A 14431-nucleotide genomic window follows, 5' to 3' on the forward strand; every position below is an offset into this window, starting at 1 on the left:
ACAAATCTAGGTACTCCCGAAAAGGAATTTTGTAGATATCCTAAATCAGTTCACTGTAGATAAAGAAGTTATCCAGGTGGGCCAGAAGAAGCCAGAGAGTCAAAGCATGAGGGAGATTTAATGTATAAAATGTTCCCCATTACTGGCTTTAAGATGGTGAGGGTTATGTGGCAAGAAATGCAAGTGGTCTCTAGGAGCTGAGAGTGGTCCCTAATTACAGGCAGCAAGGAAATGGGGATTTCAGTCATACAACCACAGAGAACTGAATTCTGCCACAACCACATGAACTTGGAAGAGGACCCAGAGCTCTTCCAAGACCAGCCAATAACTGAATTTTTATCTTTATAAGACCCTGAGTCAAGGAACAAATAAGAAAATGTGGCCTATAGTCAAGAAAAGCAAAATATTCAAAATCGTACATCTAAACCAAATGGTCAATATATACATGAAGATACTCCACATCATTAGCCATCAGGGAAATGCAAACTAAAACCACAATGAGATACTTCTTCACACTCACTAGGACGGCTAAAGTAAAAATGTCAGATAACAAGTGGAGAAATCAGAATCCGTATACACTGCTGGTGGAAATGTAAAATAGTGTAGCCACTTTGGAAAACAGTCTAGCAGGTAATCAGTTAAACATATAGTTACCATATAACCTAGTAATTTCACTCCTAGGTATCTATCTTGGAGAAATAAAAATATATGTCCACACAAAAACTGGAATGCAAATGTTTATAGCAGTATTATTTATTATAGTTAAGGATGGAAATAACCCAATGTCCACCAAGAGACAAATGGATAAACAAAATGTGGCATATCTATCTAATTAAATATTATTTGGCAATATAAAAGAATGAAGTTCAGATGCATACTACATCAATGAACCTTGAAAACCTTTTGCTAAGTGAAAAAAAGTCAGACACAGAAGATCACACATTGCATGATTTAGTTTGTATGAAATGTCCAGAATAGGTAAATCTATAGAGATGGAAAGTAGGTTAGTGTTGCCTAAGGATTGGGAAAAAAAATTAAGGGTGATAACTAAAGGTTTTCTTTCTGAGGTGATGAAAGTGTTCTAAAAATGAATGTGGTGATGCTGGTATATATCTGTAAATATACTAAAAGTCATTGAATTATACATGTTAAATGAGTGAATTACATTATATTAAATATTTCCTGTAAGGCTATTATTTTTAAAAAATGAATTAAATGGAGGTCCTAAACTGAAAAATATACAATAACTGAAATGAAAAATTCAGTAAATGAGCATAATAGCATAATGGAGATGGCAACCGAAAGAGTCACTGAATATGAAGGCAGGTCAATAGAAATCATACACTGTGAAGAGCAGAGATAAAAAACATATGACACAAAGTAACTGAAAGTAAAAGAACGGAAAAATAAACATCATGAAAATGGGAAGTTGTATGACTATTTTGATATTAGACAAAGTAGGACTCAAGATAAAGAATATTACAAAGGATAAAGCAAGAAATTTCACAATGATAAAAAGAACAATTCATCAGGAAGACCTAACAATCTAAATATCTATGTAGACTGGACATGGTAGCTCATGCCTACATTACCAACACTTTGGGAAGTTAAGACGAGAGGATTACTTGAGCCAAGGAGTTCAAGAGCAGCCTGGGCAACCTAGTGAGACCACGTATCTACAAAAATTTAAAAATTAGCCAGGCATGATAGCACATACCTGTAGTCATAGCTACTCAGGAGGATCACTTAATGCCCAGGAATTTTAGGTTACAGTGAGCTATGATCATGCCACTGCACTCCAGCTTGGGCAATAGAGTGATGCCTTGTCTCAAAAAATAAAATAAATATGTATGTACTTAAGAAGAACTTCAAAATTCATTAGGCAAATATTAATAGAAATAAAGGAAAGAATATTAATAGGCAAATCTACAAATAGTATTAGAGATTGTAATAGCTCTCTCTCATAAACTGATAACAATTAGGCAAAAAAGTCAGCAAGGAAATAAATGGTCAATAGTATTTACCTCATTAATATTTATAAAACACTCAGCCAACAACTGCAGAATGTGCATTCTACTCAAATGCACATAGTAAATTCACTAAGGTAAAATATTCATATATACTAAGCTATACATTCTCAATAAAGTTAAAAAGTTTCTACTTTAAACTTCATATGGAACTGAAAAAGAGCCTGCATAGCCAAGACAATCCTAAGCAAAAGAACAAAGCTGGAGGCATCATGCTACCTGACTTCAAACTATACTACAAGGCTACAGTAACCAAAACAGCATGGTACTAGTACCAAAACAGATATATAGACCAATGGAACAGAACAGAGGCCTCAGAAATAACACCACACATCTACAACCATCAGATCTTTGACAGACCTGACACAAACAAGCAATGGGGGAAAGATCCAAGATCCCCTATTTAACAAATGGTGGTTGGGAAAAAACTGGCTAGCCATATGCAGAAAACTGAAACTGGACCCCTTCCTTACATCTTATACAAATTAACTCAAGATGGATAAAGACTTAAACATAAGACCTAAAACCATAAAAAATCCTAGAAGAAAACCTGGGCAATACCAATTCAGGACATAGGCATGGGCAAAGACTTCAATGTCTAAAACACCAAAAGCAATGGCAAAACAAAAGCAAAATTGACAAATGGTATCTAATTAAACTAAAGAGTTTCTTTGCACAGCAAAAGAAACTACCATCAGAGCGAACAGGTGGCCTACAGAATGGGAGAAATTTTTTGCAATCTATCCATCTGACAAAGGGCTAATATCCAGAATCTACAAAGAACTTAAACACATTTACAAGAAAAAAACAACCTCATCAAAAAGTGGGAAAGAATAATGAACAGACCACTCTCAAAAGAAGACAATTTTATGCAGCCACAAAGATATGAAAAAAATGCCCATCTTCACTTGTCATTAGAGAATGGGGGGAAAATCAAAAACCACAATGAGATTTACCATCTCACACCAGTTTAGAATGGCGATCATTAAAAAGCTCCAGAAACAACAGATGCTGGAGAGGATGTGGAAGAAACAAGGATCGCTTTTACACTGTTGGTGGGAGTGTAAATTAGTTCAACGTTGTGGAAGACAGTGTTGGCAATTCCTCAGGATAATTAGAACTAGAAATACCATTTGACCACAGCAATCCCATTACTGGATATATACCCAAAGGATTATAAATCATTCTACTATAAAGACACATGGCACATGTATGTTTACTGCGGCACTATTCAACAATAAGCAAACGACTTGGAACAACCCAAATGCCACATCAAGATAGAACTGGATATAAGAAAAGGTGGCACATATACACCATGGAATAACTATGCAGTCCATAAAAAGGGTGAGTTCATGTCCTTTGCAGGGACTGGATGAGTTGGAAACCATCATTCTCAGCAAACCTATCCACAAGGAAAAGAAAACAAATACCTCATGTTCTCACTTCATAAGTGGGAGTTGAAACAATGAGAACACATGGACACAAACAGGGGAACATCATACACCAGGGCCTGTTGGGGGGTGGGGGTCTAGGGGAGGAATAGCATTAGGAGAAATACCTAATGTAGGTGACGGGTTGATGCAGCAAACCACCATGGCACGTGTATACCTATGTAACAAAACTGCATGTTCTGCACATGTACCCCAGAACTTAAAGAATTATAAAAAAAAAAAGTTAAAAAGTTTAAGATGTTATATACAATGGAATTAAATTAGAAATTAATCATACGATATATAGAAAATCTACAAATATCTGGAAATTAAATAACACAATTCCACTTAATACTGGGGTCAAAGAAAAACTCACAAGAGAAATTATAACATATTTTTAGTGTGCCCTGCCCATGCCCCTCTGCTGCTTTTTCCAGGAGCAGGGAAGGAGTGGAGACAAAGGCTGATGAGGGTCTAATCTAAATTTAATCTCTTGTATTTTTTAACTTTGTGTGTGGAAATAATTATAGATTCACACGAAGTTGCAAAGATAGTACAAGAAGTTTTCATGTACCTGCTAGCTTCCCCACTAGATACATCCCAGTACTCAGAGTTATTTAAAACCAGGAAATTGACATTGTCGTTTTTCTGTGCCATTTTATCACTCACTACCACTGAAATTAAGATACAGAACTATCACCACAAAGATCTCCCTCATGCTACCCCTTTACAATTACACCACCTCCCCATCCCAAACCCCTGGCAAACTATAATTTTGTAATTTCAAGAACATTATATAAACAAAATTATACAACATGTGACCTTTTGAGATTGTTTTTCACTTAGCATAATGAGAGCCATCTAAATGATTATGTGTATCAACAGTTCATTCCTTTTTATTACGTAGTATTCCCTGTAGTATTCACTGGTTGCATCATTATTCACTTACTGTAGAACATTTTAATGTTTCTGGTTTGGAGCTATTATAAATTAGGCTGCCATGAACATCTGTGTAAGGATTTTTGTACGAACACAAGTTTTCAACCCCTTTGGGCAAATACCAAGGAGTACAATGCTGGATCATATGTTATGTTTCGCTTTTTGTTTTGTTTTGTTTGCTTTCCAAGATGGAGTCTTTGTCACCCAGGCTGGAGTGCAGTGGCATGATCTCGGCTCACTGCAGCCTCCACCTCCCGGGTTCAAGGAATTCTCCTTTCTCAGCCTCCTGAGTAGCTGGGATTAGAGATGTGCACCACCATGCCCAGCTAATTTTTGTATTTTTTGTAGAGACATGGTTTCACCATGTTGGCCAGGCTGGTCTCGAACCCCAAAGTGTGTTCAGTTTTTTAGGAAACTGCCAAACCATTTTCCACAGTAGCTGTACTATTTTATATTCCTGTCAGCAATGTATGAGAGATCCAATTTCTATGCATTCTCACCAGTATTTGGTGGTATCGTAATTTTTAAATGTTAGCTGTTACAATAATTACCTTAAGAATATCTTATTGTATTTTTAATTTGCACTTTGCTAATGGCTATTGATCCTTTTATGCACTGATCTGCATCTGTATAGCCTTTTCAGTGAAGGAAAGAGTGCCAAGGTTATTGTATAAAAAAGCATTCAAGATGGCAGATACTGTTGCTGGCATTTCCAGAAAATACAGTCTGGAGTCTAGTATAGGCTACTTGGAAAAGACGGATCTTGAGCATGGCAGGATTTAGATAATGAAGAAGCAAGAAAAGACATTTTTAGTGTATACTGCTGCACTCATTCATTGAGAGTTTAAAAGAATGCAGCATTTTATTTACTCAAAATACATAACCAGAATAAAAAATATGGAGAATAGGCTACTTCAATTTCAAATAGTAAAACTTCCTCAAAAGATCCAGTATTCATATCTTTATCCCAAAACTTGCCCCCTCTAGTAATTGCCCACATCTCTTTAACCTCCACTTTTCTCCTCTTCTTTGCAGCTGTATACATCAATCTGTCTCTTTTTTCTTCCTTATAAGAAACAAAGTAGTACATTCTTAACTTCTCCCAACTTCTTCCATTATCAGTTCAGAAAAATACACAAGGATTATATTGTGGCTGTTTATCCTGTGAATGTTAGGAAAAGATACATGTTCTACACGATATGCGAAGAAACCAGAGGGAAGAGCAGGTGTTTCCAAATATAAAGAGTAAATAAGATATCTTAAATATTCACTGAGTTTCAGTGTATGGCAATGTATTTCTACCTATATGTGCCCAATTAAGTGCACTTATGGATTACTAAATTCACTCTCACACAATGGCTTTAAAAGGCAAAGAAAAGGCAAATTGAAGGTCATGGAACAATGCACACACAATACCAAACGAGAAAATAGCACAATCTCCATCAGCCCCATCTTTATTTAAAAACAGTAACAATATAATCAAGTCTGGAAAGAAGCTAACCACAGTAATTTAAAATTATTTTTTAAACTATTTGAAAAAATTGCAATTATCAGTAACAATGAACTTTATTATTCATTGAACTAAGACGTTAATAATTGTGTACATGTGTATAATATATGAATAAGTAAATAAATATCAACAGTCAAAAAAGGTTTAGAGCCCACTTAGAACACTGAAAGTGCTGTTCTCTCCACCTCTTTCACTCTACCCTACCCACTGGTTAGACACTGCTCTTGCAAATGTTAGGCTCCTGGCTTGAGCTCCTACCCAGTTCTCTTGAGTTCCTGAGGTTTCCCTGGTCCCTCTTTCCCAAGGTACAGGTGCCTGGAGGAATCCTGGCCTTGCGTACCAACTGAATGACTTGATCCTGTTTTTCTTTGCCTTAATTCTGGATAGATTTCCTGAGTTTGCATCTCATATTCTAGTCCTTCCTCTCAACCTCCCATCTTGACCAAAACTCATCTTCTAGGGTAAATATGGCCCATCATTTGGATATCATGCCCACTTGGCTGTCTTCTTGGTACCTAAGAAAGAGCCCAACAGCTGTGGGGCTGAAACAGAAGAGCAGGACAGAGAATGCCAATACCTACAGTTCTAATGAGTCATTTACAATACATTGTTCTAGGTGTAAAGTTCTTAAAATCCAAAATTAAGAGAAAAAATTATCTATAGGTAATTTTAAAAAACAATAACACAGCAACTTAATGGAAATACCAAGAACCAACTATCCAGTACCAAGAACATTTCCAATATAATGATACATTTACAGTGATACTTTTTTAAATTGATAAACATTGCATGTATTTCTGGTGTATAACATGGCGTTTTGATATACGTACATATTGTGTAACGGTTAAATCAAGCCATTTACTTCACATACCATTTTTTTGGTCATGAGAACACTTAAAATCTACTCTCAGCAATTTTCAAGTATACAATCTATTGTTATTAATGATAATCACCATGAGGTAAAGTAGATCTTTTGAACATATGCTTCTTGTCCAACTGAAATTTTGTGCTCTTTATGCAACGTCTCCATAATCCTCCTACCCCTTTACAGTGATGCTTTTTGAGTCACAGACTCCGTTGGTCTATGAGTTCCTTGAAAATAGGGACCATGACCTATGCAACTTTGTTTCCCCAGACCTGGCCTTCAAACTTATGATTGATATTATTTAGTTATTGTTACTACTTTTAAAACACTTACTATGTGTCAAGCTCTTGCTAAGCATATTGCAAATATTACCCCATTTAATCCTCCTAATAATATTATCATTCCTTTTTACAGATGAAGAAATTACACTCAGAAGTCCAGTAACTTACCTAAGATCTTACAATTAGTACATGGTTGAACTGGGATTTTAACTCAGGTCTTTCTCACTTTGAAATTCAAACTCTTAACAAGACTACTCTGATGGTGAGCGGGGAAAGTGGGGTAGGGAGATACATACAAGTTTGCCACTGCTTTCCAGGAACAGCATGCTCCTACTTAGAAAATGTGACCTCCAGCCATGTTTCCAGCTAATTATGACTTCTCTGGCATTAAAGACACCGATCACAACACTCTCAGACATAGGAAATCTCTAAAATATGTCACAGAAAAAATAAGTTGTAGTGACACACATATCCAGTGAGTGAAATATAAAATACTAACTTTTGTAAATGTAGCTGAGGATACTTTTCCTTGTGAGTCTAATTATTGCTGGCACATAAAATGAAGCTATTTGCAAATTCATATCTCTTAATTTGGCACAAGGTAGTAACTTAAAGAAAAAAAACTATAGGTAGGCAAAAAAAAAAAAAAAAAAAAAAAAAAATCACTGCTTACAGCAGCACACAGAACCAAAGAGTGATGCAGTTTTCACCGCATGTCTTCTCAAGGTGGAGAATTCATTAGCACCTGTATAGTACTTGGCTAATTTCAGACAAAGCAAGTTGCACATTTAACCATAAGTTCATCTTGCTTTGTAGTTCTATGGCTTCATATTAGAAGTTTAAGTATACCAATTACTTCATCATTAAATACAGATATAAAATAACCATTTCAGGTTATTTTTCTTTTAAGTTTTGATCACTCATAGCGTTTTCTAAGTAATACATTCTTTTGTAAGTGTACCTTCTTAAGAGTATATTCTACTATTGAAGTTGGCTTTAGCCACTAAAATTAGAAAATATACCGTAGTGCTCTTTTCTTTTCAACTCTAAATAAATTTTAATTTGCAGGTTTTTTTACAGAAAATAAGCAAAATGTATTTATTTAATATACATCACAAGAGCTCAATCAGATACTTAATTTTAAAAACAGAAATGGGCCAAATGTCGTGGTTCATGCCTATAATCCCAGCACTTTGGGAGGATGAGGTAGGAGGATCTCTTGATCTCTGGAGTTCCAGGACAGCCTGGATAACACAGGGAGACCCTGTATCTACAAAAAATAAAAATAAAAATTAGCCTGGCACTGTGACTTACACCTGTGGTTCCAGTTGCTTGGGAGGCTGAGGTGGCAAAACGGATTTAGCCCAGGAGGTCAAGGCTACAGTGAGCCGTGATCATGCCATTGCACCCCTGTTAGAGCAAGACCCTGTCTCAAAAATAAAATAAAAAATAAAAAACAGAAACAAAACAAAAATAACAAACACCACAGCTCAAGATACAGAGTCCTCTACAGAAATCAAGCAAATTTCCCATCTAAGGGAAAATGAAGAGACAACACAAGGAGAGGTTGGGCAGCCTGAGTCAGGGCTCCCAGCTGGAGACCTGCTTTCAGTAGATTTCTTGCAGGTTATTTCTTAAAAGCTGTGGAGTTTTTCTAGAGCTCAGCAGCATGTGTGTTCAAAAGGCTATCAATGTTGAGTTCTACTAGTAGGCTACGGATGGAGTGCAGGGTGCTCCTGACATCATACAGGGCAGACCACTTGTCCTTCAGGATGTCCAGACAGGTGTTACACTGGGCGTCCACGTTGAGATAGTAGCAGGGCGTGAGGAACTTAACCAAGGGCATACTGTATGGGTAGCCACTGGGGAACTCCAGGGAAACATTATATCTCAGGTCTTCTGTGCCAGCTGCTTCAGGGATAGTCCTACTGATTTCAAAAGGTTGTCTGATGCAGGTAAGGCATAAATCCCTTTGTTGCCAGAGATCACAAGGGTCTTCAGCTCCTGCTGTATCCTGCCATACCCACTGCTGGGCTCCGTTCCTTTATGGGCAGCAATGCTGATGGCAGCTGTGTTGCAGTTTTGGCAGGCCGTCCAGGGAGCACTGGCGGGGAGACAGGAACTCAGAGAACATGACTGCAATTGCCTACTTTTTTTAAAATGGTAGATGAAAATGCTTAAGTGGACTAACCAGCTCCTAATTGTCTCATTTTACTGAAAACTGTTTCTAGTCAACAAGGATGGGCCCCATCAGCCTTACGGTATGAGAAAACCTGATCTCTGGCCAAAAGTGAATGTTCTGAAGTGGATACATAACCTAACCACTGTTAATCTGATTCTTCCTCCTGGAGATGTGGAATTGAGACCCAATTCTAATCAGCTAAGGCTGCTTGCTTAAACTAATTTACTTCAGGGAGAACGTCCTCCCCTAACATAAACACTGAAGCAAAAGTAACATGGGAACATATGTACTATCTTAACAAAAACTACCAGTGCTATAGGCTGAATTACGTCCCTGCCCCAAAAATTCTTAAGTTGAAGTCCCAGCCCTTAGTACCTCAGAATGTAACTGAATTTAGAGATAGGGTCATTTTTTAAACTTTTTCATGTCAGGTAATGTGCAGACTGGTATCAAGGTCTGAGGGAGGCACACCCCACACAATAACGTGAAAACACAATCATTACTTTATGAAACACAAAAGAACCTAGGTTCTTTAAAGAGGTAATTAAATTAAAGTGAAGTCATTAGGATGGGCCCTAATCCAACATGACCAGTGCCCTTACTAAGATGTGGAAATGTGGACACAGACACATACGGGGGAAGACAATGTGAAGGGGCAGGGAGATTATTTCCATCTACAAAGCGAGAAGAAGCCTGGAACAGATCCTTCCTTCACGGCCCTCAGAAAAAGACAACCCTGCTGATAACCTAATCTCAGACTTTTAACCTCTAGGACTGTGAGAAAATAAATCTGCTAGTTAGCCCCAGCCACTAACACAACCATAAAGGGACACATCCTTGTTTGAGAAGCTTGGGATAGAATGTAAGACCCTGAGGCAATAGGTATCAGAAGCCACAGAAACAAAGCAGATGGTAAAACTACTCTGGATGGCACCAGAAAAAAACTGTTTTTTCTGTCTCCAGGAAAGAAGGAGAAAGAAGTCAGTAAGAAAGTTTGAAGTGTAGGGACTTTTTGGATGAAGGGCCAAAAGAATTTTCTCAGGAGTGTCTGAAAGTATCCCCAACGAGCAATCCTGATTATATTCCTATGATATAAACCCCCACACCTTCAACAAAATCTATCACATATGGCAACAGAAACCCACAGCCAGAGGCGACCATGAGAACATCAACCTGGCATTCCTCCACCCCCTTATCTCACTGCTCTCTCATTCAGAAATTTGTAGAAATCTCACAGAAGTCACATGAGCCCCACCGGATATGAAATATGGTTCATGACAATATTATCTAAATCTCAAAGCACTGGGATATTTTAGCTGACACTTGGAACTGCAAAGAAAGATGAAGTAGACTCGCAGATAGATGCAGAAATGAAAGACCAAGTGACCCTAGAGAGAGAGAATGAGAGTTATGAGGCTATTTTCTGGTTCTAATTCCTCATTTAGCCAGACTGACTCCCTGCTTTAGAAATAACCACATCCCTATATTCCTCTTGGGATAACATTATAGCCTCAAAATAAATCCCCCTTTTTTGATGTTGGTTAAACTAGCTCATGTTAGTTTCATTTCTGATTAAAATAATTTTAACTAGGATTTATATAATATACATATGAAAGGACATCATAAATAAACAGCAAAACCAGACAGTTATTAGAAGTTTTAATCTGGGCTGCTATTCCACGGGGGACATTTATACCACAACAATACAGTGAATAAAAGTACTGTCTCATTTTTCCAAACTAGTGTCATATAGAATACCTCACATACTGTCAATATTAGGTAGGGGTTAATAAGTATGCTATAAAAAAGAGTGTTTTGAGGTCAAATACATTTGGAAAATACTAATACAGAATAAATGACTTCTGAGCAGTTGGGGGAGACTTTTTTTTAAGGGGACTTGACTATAAGACCATTTCTTCCCACTGAGTGGCAGAGAAGGTACATTATTGAAGGGAACTTAAAGGTAATTACTTCAACAATAACAAGTTTATACTTGTTACAAAAGTGGCTAAAATAATATCAATGTAAGGACAAAACCTAGTTCATCTCTAAAGCAGTATAATGGTTAAAACCCATGATTTCTAGAACTAGGCTGCCAATCTCTCTGTAACTATTTCCTCATCTCTAAATAATACTTACCTCAATGCTTTGTGAGAATTAAATGAGTTACTATATGTATTAGTCCATTTTCATGCTGCTGATAAAGACATACCCAAGACAAAGCAATTTACAAAACAAGGAGGTTTATTGGACTTACAGTTTCATAAGGCTGGGGAGGCCTCACAATCATGGCAGAAGGTGAAACGCAAGGAGGAGCAAGTCACATCTTACATGGATGACCGCAGGTAAAGAGAGAGCTTGTTCAGGGAAACTCCCATTTTTTAAAACCATCGGATCTCATAAGACTCATTCACTATCACAAGAACAGTGCATGAAAGACTCGTACCCATAATTCAATCATTTGGGTGGGGACAGAGCCAAACCACATCACTATATAAAAAGTACTTCAGCCAGGCACAGTGGCTCACACCTGTAATCTCAGCACTTTGGGAGGCTGAGGCAGACAGATTACTGAAGGAGTTCAAGACCAGCCTGGACAATATGATGAAACCCCATCTCTACTAAAAATGTAAAAGTTAGCCGGGTGTGGTGGTGCATGCCTGTAGTCCCAGCTGCTCAGGTGGCCAAGGCATGAGAATCATTTGAACCTGGGAGGTGGAGGTTGCAGTGAGCCAAGATTGCACCATTGCGCTCCAGCCTGGGTGACAGAGTGAGACTCTGTCTCAAAAAAAATGTACTTCAAAGTGGCAAACTTCTGAAAATGCTAGTAATTATTATGAAGATGCCTCCCTAAATATCTGTAATTTATCAACTTCTAAGACAGACTGAGAACTTTCCAGATTTTATATATCAGCTTAAAGAAAGTGACCCATTCAGGGCCAGGTGTGGTGGTTCACGCCTGTAATCCTGGCACTTTGGGAGGCCAAGGCAGGTGGATCATGAGGTCAAGAGTTCAAGACGAGCCTGGCCAAGATTGTGAAACCCTGTCTCTACTAAAAACACAAAAAGTTAGCCAGGCACGGTGGCAGGCACCTGTAATCCCAGCTACTCGGGAGGCTGAGGCAGGAGAATTGCTTGAACTTGGAGGGCGGAGGTTGCAGTGAGCCGAGATCATGCCACTGCCCTCCAACCTGGGCAACAGAGTGAGACTCTGTCTCAAAAAAAAAAAGAAAAAAATGAAAGTGACCCATTCAGAATGAACCAACTTGAGACACAGAAGAAGACTGGCCAGTGACACCACAGAAGGCCAAAAAGTCAAGAACTCTGATTAGAACCAGGACAAAGGGTTTTAAAATATGCTGTTGCTGTTGAAGAGGTTGGTAGTTAACCTAGAGCCATGATTTCGCTATAGCTTTATAGTATTTCAATTTTTATGTATAATTATTTTTATTATGTTCTGATTCATGTCCCATTTAGATGGTATTAAGGGGGCAACCCCTTATACTATACTATACCTGGGGGCAACCACCTATATTTGCATGACTGTCATATCTCCAAGGTCATGTTAACAGGGCCTAAATAATTTCTCTAATTTAATGTTAATTCGCTTTTTAAAAAAATGTGTTGTTTATTTTTAGTAGAGAAACATCTCTCTATGTTGTCCAGTCTGCTCTCAAACTCCTGGCCTCAAACGATCTTCCAGACTCAGCTTTCGAAAGAGAAAGGATTACAAGCTCATATTAACTTACTTTAATCGTGTGTAGATGATCCTTTTCTTAACTGAGATAATGACTTCTACCTTGGTTTCAGACATCTTTTGACCACTATTGTGCAATTTATTTTTAAAATTTTGTTTTATTAATCTATTTTTAAATTTTAATTTTAATTTATTTTTATTTATAGATATTCATGGAATACAAGTATGACTTTGCTAGGCTGATATATTGTATCATGTAATTTCTTAAACTAATAATTAATGCTTATCAGAATTATCTCAAATAGATCTTTACTCTTGGAGGTATTGTAAACTAGTATTAACAAAAATAAATCCTCTCAAATCTCAAAATGATGTAATTATATACAAAAGATAGCCAACTGGGCTTTTCTTTGTCATTTTTGTTTGTTTGTTTGTTTGATTGAGACAGAGTCTTGCTCTGTTGCCCAGGCTGGAGTGCAGTGGCACGATCTCAGCTCACTGCAAGCTCTGCCTCCTGGGTTCACACCATTCTCCTGCCTCAGCCTCCCGAGTAGCTGGGACTACAGGCACCCGCCACCACGCCTGGCTAATTTTTTGTATTTTTAGTAGAGACGGGGTTTCATGGAGTTAGCCAGGATGGCCTCGATCTCCTGACCTTGTGATTCGCCCGCCTCGGCCTCCGAAAGTGCTGAGATTACAGGCGTGAGCCACTGCGCCCGGCCTTCTTTGTCATTTTAAATAGCAAAAGTAAAACTCAAAATAATTGGTAGAATATTTTAGATATTTCAAAAATATGGAACAATATTATTGTGATCAGAAATTCTACTTCAAAATATAATTATTTTATAAAAATTTTTATTTAAAACCATCAAAGTTATAGTTGTTATGTTACATTTGCTTACAATTTTCCTTGAGAATAAGGATTTCGTTACCTCACCCCAAAAATTATTTAATTACAATACTGAGATATATAAGGGTCCATCAATTATTCTGATCTTATAAAAATTATTTAAAACACAAATGTGAATGCAGAACACTATCTTTCACATAAAAGTTTCTTGAGAACTCTCCATATTTTACCCAGAATTTTTCAGCTATATATGACCTTATAAGCCAAACATTTCAACTCCCCCATTTTAAGCAAACTGAACATCACAATAACGATACCCAAAGTGACAGAATAGAACCACAATACAGACCTTGAGCTCCAAAGTTCTTTAGATATTTATTCTGCATTTCATTAATGGCTTTATCTAGACTTGATTTTTTTTTTTTTTTTTTTTAAGACGGAGTTTTGCTCTTGTTGCCCAGGCTGGAGTGCAATGGCGCGATCTTGACTCACTGCAACCTCTACCTCCAGGGTTCAAGCAATTCTCCTGTCTCAGCCTCCCTAGTAGCGGGGATTACAGGCATGCACCACCACGCCTGGCTAATTTTGTATTGTTAGTAGAGGCAGGGTTTCACCATGTTTATCAGGCTGGTCTTGAACTCCTGATCTCA

At 37.6% G+C, this 14431-nt stretch overlaps 1 pseudogene; it reads right to left on the bottom strand.

Annotated features, from left to right (window-relative positions):
- Positions 1-8546: 8546 nt before the first annotated feature.
- On the bottom strand, positions 8547-13048 carry LOC108536896 (ubiquitin-conjugating enzyme E2 C-like; annotated as a pseudogene).
- Positions 13049-14431: the final 1383 nt, after the last annotated feature.

This window comes from Rhinopithecus bieti, unplaced genomic scaffold, assembly GCF_001698545.2.
Source record: "Rhinopithecus bieti isolate Rb0 unplaced genomic scaffold, ASM169854v2 scaffold_13577, whole genome shotgun sequence".
NCBI lineage: Eukaryota > Metazoa > Chordata > Mammalia > Primates > Cercopithecidae > Rhinopithecus > Rhinopithecus bieti.